This window comes from Echinops telfairi, unplaced genomic scaffold (assembly GCF_000313985.2).
Source record: "Echinops telfairi isolate 266 unplaced genomic scaffold, ASM31398v2 ScPeMD7_9;HRSCAF=40, whole genome shotgun sequence".
NCBI lineage: Eukaryota > Metazoa > Chordata > Mammalia > Afrosoricida > Tenrecidae > Echinops > Echinops telfairi.
Window position 1 is genome coordinate 97575280 of NW_022103906.1, and position 10120 is coordinate 97585399.

Below are 10120 nucleotides of genomic sequence, written 5' to 3' on the forward strand. Positions count from 1 at the left end.
CATCCCGACCAGTTAAGTCAGGCTCTCTGGAGATGGGCCCAGGGACCGAGCTGCTCGGATGTGCTTTTCAGAATAGTAGGCCTCGAGGAGATGGCTGGGCAGTCCGAGCTCGGTGGGAACTCGGCCAGCAGCTTATCCGCCCGGGATCAAAGCCAGGAGGCTCTTACGGGCACATGGCAGTGAACCAGGTGCCCAAACCATGGGGTCCTCTGGGTCATCTTCTGGGGGTCCCCGAGCTGTGTAAGGGACCACGTGGCTTCCCAGGCCAGTGAAGGATCTCGGGTGGATCCTCGGATGGCGCTTTGTCAGAGAAACACACAACTCCCAGCCCAGGGGGCGGCCGGGCGCCTGCCTCACTAGGGAGTGCCTACGACTTTGGGGAGCACCGTTGGACTTTCACTTGAGAACAATGTTTGTGTTGTTCCCACTGCCATCTGGTCAGTCCCGGCCCACGGTGGCCACAGTGGAACCGCTCCTTAGAGGGGCCCAGACTGAAAATCCCTACCAGATCAGGTGGCCTCGTCTCCCTCCAGGATACATGCAGATACAAAGCTGTTTGGAGGGGTGTGTGAACAGATTTGGGGGAAAGTATTTTAAAGTGAAATGGACATGTCACAGAGTTTAATTCAAATATGGCGTAAAAAGTTTAAGATGAAGCATCATATTTAATTTTTTTAATTCGAGCTTGCAGCTGACTGAGGTCCTCTGCCCTGGGATCACGGTGCACCCCCCACTCAGTACCGTGAAAGGCCTCTTGGTGGACAGTGTTTGAGTGGTCTGGATCAACTCCCCACATCACTTTACAGACAGGCAACCCAGGTGTGATAGTTACACAATCTTGTGTCAACTTGTGGAAATTAAGAGCAAAGGGTTGGAGTTTAGCCTGTCAATCGGGTCACAAGGTAACACCCACCAGGAGGATTCTGGGAACTTCCTTTTTTTCTCCTGGGAGGAGGACCACACTCTGCTTTACATTCCTGCTGACAAGCCACATGGAGCTAAACTGATGGAGCCAGAGCCCTGGAGCTGGAGGAGCCACGCCACCGCTGAGATGTTTCCACCGCCACTGGATCCACAAGACTTTCCACCCAGAGACTTGTGATGTTCGGCATCATAGCATGTGTTGTGTGAGTCTGAAGAGGAATTTATAGACTGGTATCAGACATATGGGCTAATATCAGAGTTGTGAACTTGATCTGGACTGGGCTGGGATGTTTTCTTAATATATAATTACTCTTTGACATAAAACTGTCTCGTACACATACGAGTGTCCCTGGATTTGTTTCTCTCATCAACCGGAATCACATGCCAGGGCTCAGAGAAGAGAATGGATTTGGGCTACCCAGTGCAGCAGGGGCCTCCGGTTTAGAATGGGAAGGCTTGACTTCCAGCCCCAGCAGTACAGCTGATGCGGTATGACCAGGGGCTTCTCCTCTCCTCTGTGAAGCACAGGGTCTCTGTAAGTGGGGTAGAGTTATGGCAAACTGCTCTGCCTGTCCTAACGGCTTCGCGAAGGCTGCAACACATCGGGAAATCTCGTGTGACCGACAGGGCGCCGTGCTAGGTGAGCTTGCACTGGCAGGACTTGGCCCCCGGCACACGGAGCCGGGCCTCTGTGATGCCTCCACAGCCGCCGCCTTCTTTCAAAGCTCTTTTTGTGTGAGTTTTAGGTTTCCAGACAATTATCCAGATGGTGCAGAGGCCCTCCTGCCCCCTCCCCCTTTCTCCCCCTACAGTGAACCTCTTAAATGACTATAGGATGTTTGTCTTAACTGAGAAACCCGCAGTGGGACGTTCCCATTAACTGACTGGACTCTGGGCTTCTCTCCGAGCCCACTCATCGCCGCCAGGACACAGACTTGCTTGTTCTTTTGGCAGTGCACGGTACTTCCGGTAGTCCCTGCCGGCACCGTCATTGAAATGCAGGGATTCCTCTTCCGTCTTCCTTCTTCAGTGTCTACCTTTCATGTCCTAGGAGGCAACTGGAAACACCTCAAAGGAATCCTCGCTTTCCAATTTTTAAAAATCATTTTATTGAGGGCGGGGTCTTACAGCTCTTAGAACAGTGGTTCTCAACCTGTGGGTCGCAACCCCTTTAGGGGTTCAAACGACCCTTTCATGAAACCATATTTCTGATGGTCTTAGGACCTGAGACACTGCTCCTCTGTCTCCAGGCAGGTCTGCCCACATGCAGATATGCCCACACACGGGGGTCACCACAACACGAGGAACTGTATTAAAGGGTCGCCGCAGTAGGAAGGTCGAGAACCACTGTCTTAGAACATTCCATACATCAATTGTTATCAAGCATATTTGTACATATGTTGCCATCATTATTTTCTAAATATTTACTTTCTACTTGAGCCTTTGGTATCAGCTCCTTTTTTTTTCCCTCCCTCCCGCTTTTCAACATTTAAAGAGGTCGTGTGCGGCAGCCTTACCCAGGGCAATCTGGTGTTTGATCTCTTGACCGCTACTCCTGTGAGCACTGGCGGTGGCTCCAAACGAGATGAAGTCCTTAACGCCAACCTTTCCTTCTTCGATCATGATGTGAGGATGGGGGCTTCTTTGCGCTGAGTCTTAGTCCACACTGACGCTGCCGTCCTTGATCCTCATCAGCAAGTGCTCCAGGTCCTCCTCACTTTCAGCATGCAGGTGTGTCGTCCGCATATCCCAGTGGTTAATAAGCCTCCCTGCAATCCGGATGCCCCATTCTGTTCATATGCTGCAGCGTCTCGGATGAGTCGCTCAGCATACAGACTGAATAAGAAAGAATTCAAGCCTCAAGTTGCAGTATTAAAAGACGGAACAATGCAAAACACATCAAAAGAAGATGCAAAGAATACACAGAATCGTTGTACCAAGATGAACTGATCGACATTCTACCATTTCAGGAGGCAGCATAGGAGCAAGAACCAATGGTGCTGAGGGAGGAAGGTCAAGCTGCATTGAAAGCACGAACCAAAACCAAGGCTCCAGGAACGGACAGGGTACCCACTGAAATGTTTCAGTGGACCAGTGGACGCATTCACTCATCTGTGCCAGGACATTTGGAAGACAGCTTCCTGGCCAACTGACTGGGAGAGATCCATATCCAAACCCATTCACGAGAATGAGACTCGATACATAGTCTCATGTGTAAAGCTGCCTTACCTGCTCGCTGTAGGAAACATCATCATAAATGAAACTGCTCACAGTGCCACTTGTCATAATTGTAAATTGCTCACTTGCATTAACCATGCTCTGCTTATAAACCTTTCTAAAGACAGCATCCTCATCCTAAAGAGCAGGGTGGGGGTGTGGATCCCAGGCATGAGTTCATAACAGTGTCTCCCACTAGAACCCAGTCCCATACAGGTCACCTCAGCCGTCCCCTTGACTTTCCTGGTTCAAATCTGTTCTCCAACAACAGTGAGAACCCTGACTCCTACTACCTTCCCTCTATGCACTAATGTGTTCATCACCGGCATGGCCATTTCAGGACTCTTCATCCGTGTGCCCGTGAGAAACCGCTTAGCTACCTGGTGTATGAGGCCTAGTCACAGCTCTGTTTGCCCTGCCCCCACATGGTGTCCAACCAAACCATCATTTTCCAACGTTTGGAAGAGGAAAGTTTGTGTGCGCACGCATGTGTGTCACGCACGGATTTTGAGTCACCCCCACCATGTGAAGTCTCCCTTGACCCTCACTTGGGACACGCATCCCCACCTCCATCCAGCACCTACCCACAGAGCCCCTGCTTGGTACCAGGCTCTGGCAGCACCGGGGACATGTGATGGCCAGCCCAGCTCCTGCCGCACCAGAACTTACAGTTCCCTTATTTGGACACTTCCTGTCTTTGCCCCATGTGTCCCCACCTTGTATTATGTAGAGGCTTGGCGGGGGTGGGGGGGTGGGGGGCGAGGTTGAGGGCAGAATCTCACAGAGATTAAGTAATGTGCCAGATTCCCTGCGGGCATGCCTGGATTGTGATCCAGAGTCCCTCATGTAAGGTTTCTTTTTTGCTATTGAAGTGACTCAGTATAGATATTTATATTTATATATATATATATTTGGACTCTTACAACTCTTGTCACAACCATACATCGCTTGCATCAGGCATGTTTGTACATATGTTGCCTTCATTCTTTTCTAGACGTTTGCTTTCTATTGAGCCCTTGGTATCCGCTCCCCCCCCCACTCTCATAACCCCTTGATAGATTGCACATTGTTTTTATTTTCATCTCTCACACCTACTGGTGTCTCCCTTCCCCCATGTTTTTGGTTGTTCTCCCCCACCCCCCCACCGCCAGAGGGGTGTATGGTTGTGTAGGTCATTGCAATCGGTTCCCCCTTTCTCCCTTCCTCTCTCCTCGCACTCCTGTTCCCGGAATCTGTGGGTCGTGAGCTCCCATCTCTTATCTATACCTGTGTACATGTTCCAGTCTAGTCTGAATGGAGCAGCAGCACTGGGGTCATGGTAGTGGGGGGTGAGGAAGCCTCAAGGAACCAGAGGAATTGGTGTAGGGTTTCTGTGACGCACGTCTTTGTGGGAGCAGGCGGCCCTCTCGCTCTCCTGAGGGTTGGACTCCTGAGCACACAGGGAGTGGACCAACACTCACCCCCAGCACCACGTTTGGGGCATGATCACGTACCAGTTGCAGCGGTATCCTTTTGAAAAACCCTGCCCCCCCCCACCCCCCCCAAGAGCTAGGGACTCTGTTTCTGGCTCTGCCCCATGCTCTTGCTGTGAGCTCTGGGAATGCGCCCCCCCCTCCCCCCTGTCAGGTGCAGTGTCACTAGAAGGGCCGGAGGCAGCACTCCAGGTGGTGGAGCACCTGTCTGTTGGCACGGATGTCCGGCAGGCTGCCCTACTGACCAGCCGCTGACACCTCTTCCTCTCCTCCTCCTCCTCCTCCAGGCGGCCCCAAAGCAGGACACTGAGGACCGCCGGGAAAGCGGCAGGCCCACAGAGTAAGTACAGGGACGCGCGTCTCCACTCCAGAAGCCGCTGTGTGCTTACTGCTGCCTCCAGCGACATCCGGAAACCTCCACAACTCCCATTGTCTCCAGGCTTCACCCTAGTTTCCGGACCCAGCTCCCTCTTCCCATGCAGAGGGTGGCAGGGGGTCTGGCCCAAGAGGATGGGCGGACAGCGTCCAGACTAGTGCACGCTCACTTTCAGGGGCTCGGGCAGCAGGAAACGGGAACTCTGCTCCAGGTCCCATCTCGGCTGTTTGAGGGAGTAGACAGGAACCCCCAAACACCCAACCTGTCCCGCCCCCTATGAAGCTCCCAAGAGAGATGGGGGCCGGACCGAATCAGGCAAAGGCGCGAGGTCTACTAGTTCACGGGCAGCAAGGGCTTGTGCGGCGTGCCATGCTCCAGTCCACGTGAGCGCGTGCCAGCAGTCGCCCCGCTGCTGTGCACAAAGTGTGCACAGAGCATCTTTAACAGCCCCCTTTTAGAGCAATGGAGGAGGACAAGGACTATGCCCAGGGCGTACATGATCCTGCCACGGTCACTGAGCTAGCAAGTGGGCGGCCTGGGATAGAACCCCTGTCGCCGCCCCCAGAGCCCACTTCCTGAGCACTGTGTGGCCTGGCTGCCCACTCGGGTGCAGGGTCTTAGCAGATAAGGTCGTGGGCGAACCTTGCTTTACTCGCCGCCAGGCTGAGCGCTTCAGAAGGTGAGCTCGGGCCTTGGGCAACTGGCAGAGGTTTGGGGATTGGGATGTTGGGTGGTTCCGAGGTCCATAAAGGGTCCTGGTGGCTATCCAGTTGGGATGATGCGTTTGGGAGACACGGTTACCCTCTAACGCCCCTGTCCTCGCGCACCATCCACAGGACCCCAAGCAGCTGTCGCAAGAGGCCTGAGGGGCAGCCGCCCATCGTGTACGACTACTCCGAGGAGGAGCTGATGGCCAGCATTGAGCGGGAGTACTGCCGCTGAGGCCGGCCCCACGCAGGGCCCCCCGGAGGGCAGCTGCCGGCAAGCTCCCCAACCAGGTAGCCGCTGGGCCGGGCCCAAAGACCCAGCCCCGTGCCACCAAGCGGCAGCCACTTTGGCTGTGGGCGGAGACCACCCTCCTTTGGGTGCCCGCAGGTGCGGAATCCCCTCCAACGCAGAGTGGCGCTCAGCTGTCGGACTGACGCTTCCAAGCATGTACAGCCACTCTGTCTGTCCGGGGCCTGCGGCTGACCATAGAGTGCGCGCAGGGCAAAGACGCACAGGTGGCCCCGACGGCCGCTTGCGTTTGCGCAGTCGGGAGAAAGGCTGTGGCGCGAGGCTCCTGGAGCTTGGGATGGAAAGCTGGCCCAGGGCCCCCAGGTAACACCGGGGAGCACCTGGGAGTGGATGCCGCAGGGCCTCGAACCCGGCCCTGGAAGGTGCGCCAGGGCTTCCGGGCGCTGAGGGACAGACACCCACTCACAAGAAATGAGGCTAGAAGAACTCTGGAACTTAGCTGACAGGTAAGAAAACCGCCTTACCAAGATACCCTGTGCACGTGTGGCAAGCCCAGGAAGAGAATCTAAGCTGCCCAGCTGGAAGGCCAAACATTTCCAGGGGGTGGACTTGGGCCCTGAACCCCTCGGCCGGGGGTGAATCGCTCCTAGAATGCCCACCATGGAGAGGGGACCTTGGTCTTGGAAGGCATGAAGGAGGTCCCCCTGGACCAGCTGCCATGGGCTCTGGACGTGGGCCAACATCAGCTTCTGGTGAAGCGGGGACATGCCTCAGCTTGTCTTTATTCCTGCTGAGCAGTGGCCTCTCCCTGGCACCGGCCCCTTCACGGCAAGAGCTGCCAGTCCACACGTCCCAAACACAGCCCAGGGCGAGCACGTCTTGGGAACCAGCAAAGGCCACTTGGCAGCCCGGCCATCGCTGAGGGGCTGAGCGCCGTGAACAGGCAGGCACTGACGGGAGAGCCTGGAGGCAGGCATTTGCAGCTGGAAGAGTTGACTGCGGGCCGAGGATGGAGCAGTGAGTCTTTCAGCAAACACCACCCCACGGGAGCTGACACGGAGCCCAGAGCTGCCTCTCATCCAAACAAAAGCCATTTATTCTCATTAAAAAAATGAGGCCCATTGCGATTTTAATGATCCAAACCCTCCTTTAAAGAGAAGTTTAGAGAACGTGGCACCTGAGCACCAGGCGAGTCCCTCGGGCTCTGCGTCTGATGGTGCCCAGTGTTGACAACGGTGCCGCCGCCTCTTGTTCCGAGATGGCCACGTCGTGCTGCCGAGAGGAAGTGGGGTCTCTGCACTGTGTGTGTGGGGTGGGGGCTTGTGAAACCTTCATGCAGCGAATGAGTCAGGAAACCATGTCCTCCAGCCAGCTGCCCTCTGCGTCCACCTCAAGGGGAATGCACTCAAAGCGAAGACCGCTCAGCCATGGTGCTCAGGGCTTTAAACAATTTTACTCCTTACCTTAAAGGGACTCTTCTTCAGAGGCTGACCAAGCAGCACCGCGCTCTGTGGCTGCCCTCCCCTGCCTAACCTAACCTGTGAGAGGGCCGGTGTGCTACGGGAGGCTTCAGGGGTGGGCGAGCCCTCTGTGTGCCCTGATGCCCAATCCTGGAAGCCCCCTGTCTGACAAGATGTACGCGTGTGTCCCAGGCTCTCTTTGGGAGCCCCTTGGTAAGTAGGATGTTTTGATTTGCCACGGGCCATGTGTTTGTGAGTTTCCTTTGCCCTCCGCATCCTTTGAAAGCTCGGTTTCTCGGCAAACCCCTGGACACCAGTATGACCGGGCTAATCATCGTCTTCCCCATCCAGATGGTGTGTCTCGTGGTTATCTCACCCTTGTCCCGCTTGACTTAATAAATGGTCTCTCTGAACTAAGTGCCTTTGTATAAATATTCATGAAGAAACAAACATGAGTACAATTTAAAATAAAGAAGTAAACATGCCCATGACCCTTCTGCTGGCCGAGCATGGCTCCCGGCCTTTCCTTTTCTGCCCAACAGAACTAAGTCCCCCCTCTGGAGCTGAGAGTCGACTTGTCTCTGGACAGAATGTCGAGGCAGAGAGAAAAGCGGAGCTGTCCTTAGGGTTTCCCAGTCAGTGGTCTTCACACGAGCAGACTCGGGGGCCGGGGTTGACTGACTAAACCACGGCCCTTCAGGTTACCAGCCAAGAGCTTCAGGACTGTGGTACCCGGCCTCCCGGAGGACGTCTGAGTAACCGCTAAGGGGCCTCCTTCCTGCCCGTGAGCTCACTGCCCAGCCCGGGGGCTTAGAAAAGCAGGTCCAATTCATGTCCCCTCTTATTTCCTTGGGAAAGAAGCAGACACCTGTCGTGGCCTCCTGTCCTCACCGCCCCCGCCCCCGCCCCAATCTGAGGCTCTCTTTCCTCTCCTGCCCACCTGCAAGGGTCCTTGGCCTTAGTCCAGCAAAGATCCCTTCTTGCCCTTGGCACAGGGCTCCTGAGAAGCTTCCGCAGAACCACCCCTCAGATGGTCCAGTCTCAGCAAGAGCCCGGCCAGCCTCCAAGTTTCTGGTCTACCAGGCCATCGCTCACACACGCGCCTGAGCGCCTGTGGCTGAGAGCCAGCAGCCAAGGGCACTGTGGGAAGGCAGGAGATACTGGTCACACTGGTTCCGATCCGCCGCCGGGCGGGAGTCAGCCCCGAGTCACAGGGACCCCACGTGCTCACAGAGCGAGCGCCAGGAGCTTACCCTGGCTGAAGCTTCACGGAAGCAGGACACTTGGCCTTGCGTGCGCAGGGCCGCTGGGTGGGTTCAGACGGCCAGCCTTCTGGTTGGCAGCCAATTGCTAGCCATGCTCACCACCCGGGCTCCTGCACCGCGTCCATCCCAACTCACAGACAGACTGGACAGGGTTCCCAGGCTGTCCTCTCTTGATGGGAGCAGACAGCCTCAACTTTCTCCACAGAGCGCCTGGTCGGTTCGAACCACCGTCCTAGAGGTTAGTAGTCCCCCCCAGGGTTTCAAAACGGCTGCCCACTGCATTGGCAGGAATTGAACACGGGCCAACTGCTTGGAAGGCATTCGTGCTCTGTGCTTACCGAGATACCACCAACACTGCCCAGCCGGGCTTCCGAGCCCAGGAAGGCTACAGAAATGGAGCTGAGTCTCGGGCAGTGTGATTGCGCCCTGGGTTCTGCCATGAAGGCGGAGCATGGCACCACCACTGCCCCCTAGCAGGGACCAGGTAGCGACAAGCTTTAGATGACACTGAGAGGACAAACCATGGTTTAGGTCCGGAAGGTTAGTTGCCTCTTCCAGAAAGGAGGGTGCATATCATGTGGTGGGGAGCCATCCCCTCCGCCCACCCCCACCCCTGACTATCTGACCTCAGGGGATGGGCAGGGGCCTCTACTTTGGGCTGTGACAAAACCCTTAAAGTCAAGACTTGGGAACGGTGTGGCTTCCTCGGAGAACACTGACCTGGCTTTGTGGCTGTAGGGGCAGGTCCCATCTGAGTAGCACCCCTAAGGGTCTGGGGAACAGCCGCCAGAAAGGCTGCAGTCATCCACAGTGACGCCCCTGACAACCCGCAGCTCTCCTGGGACTTCGCAGCTTTACCTCGGTGCTCAGGTGCCATCTGGTCAGATTCCTGAACCCACCCCACCCTGACTGTGTGTCCACACTGAGGGGGGGTGACGCGGAAGGGGAGTGGTGGGACTTGCTGAAAAGACCAAACGACATCTGTGTTGGTGCTCTGAACACGGAGGTCCCTGTAAACTGAGGTCCCGGAGGCCCGGCCACGGGAAGAGCAGAGTAGAGGCGCCTGCTTGGGTGGTGGGTGGGCAAGCACCCCAGGGGGATCACTGCCCTACAGAGGAGGCTGGCGGCCGTGTGCTACAAGAAGCCACAATGTTCAAGGGCTCGTTGGTCCACCAAGAGACGACTCTTCTTCAGGGGCCGCGTAGGTCCTGGTGTAAACCCCCACCCCCTACAGAGATCACAAAAGTATCCATGCCTCCAAGCCCCGTGCGTACCCTCCCCGCTCTGCGCTCCTCCGCAGTACCACCCTTCCCAGTGTTACACGCTGTGATTCACAATACTGTCACCACCATTCAGGACGGGGCGTGTTTGAGTCGTATACTTATATACCCAGGATCCCAAAAAACCCACGGCTCGGCTAAAAGGGACCATGGGCGCAAGAAGTTGAAG

General features: G+C 55.9%; 1 long non-coding RNA gene across 1 annotated transcript; it reads left to right on the top strand.

The window, feature by feature from the left end:
- The first annotated feature begins 4896 nt into the window (after positions 1–4896).
- LOC123521309 lies at positions 4897–7819 on the top strand. Its single transcript, XR_006679767.1, has 2 exons — positions 4897–4953; positions 5826–7819. It is a non-coding gene; the product is annotated as an uncharacterized LOC123521309 (long non-coding RNA).
- Positions 7820–10120: the final 2301 nt, after the last annotated feature.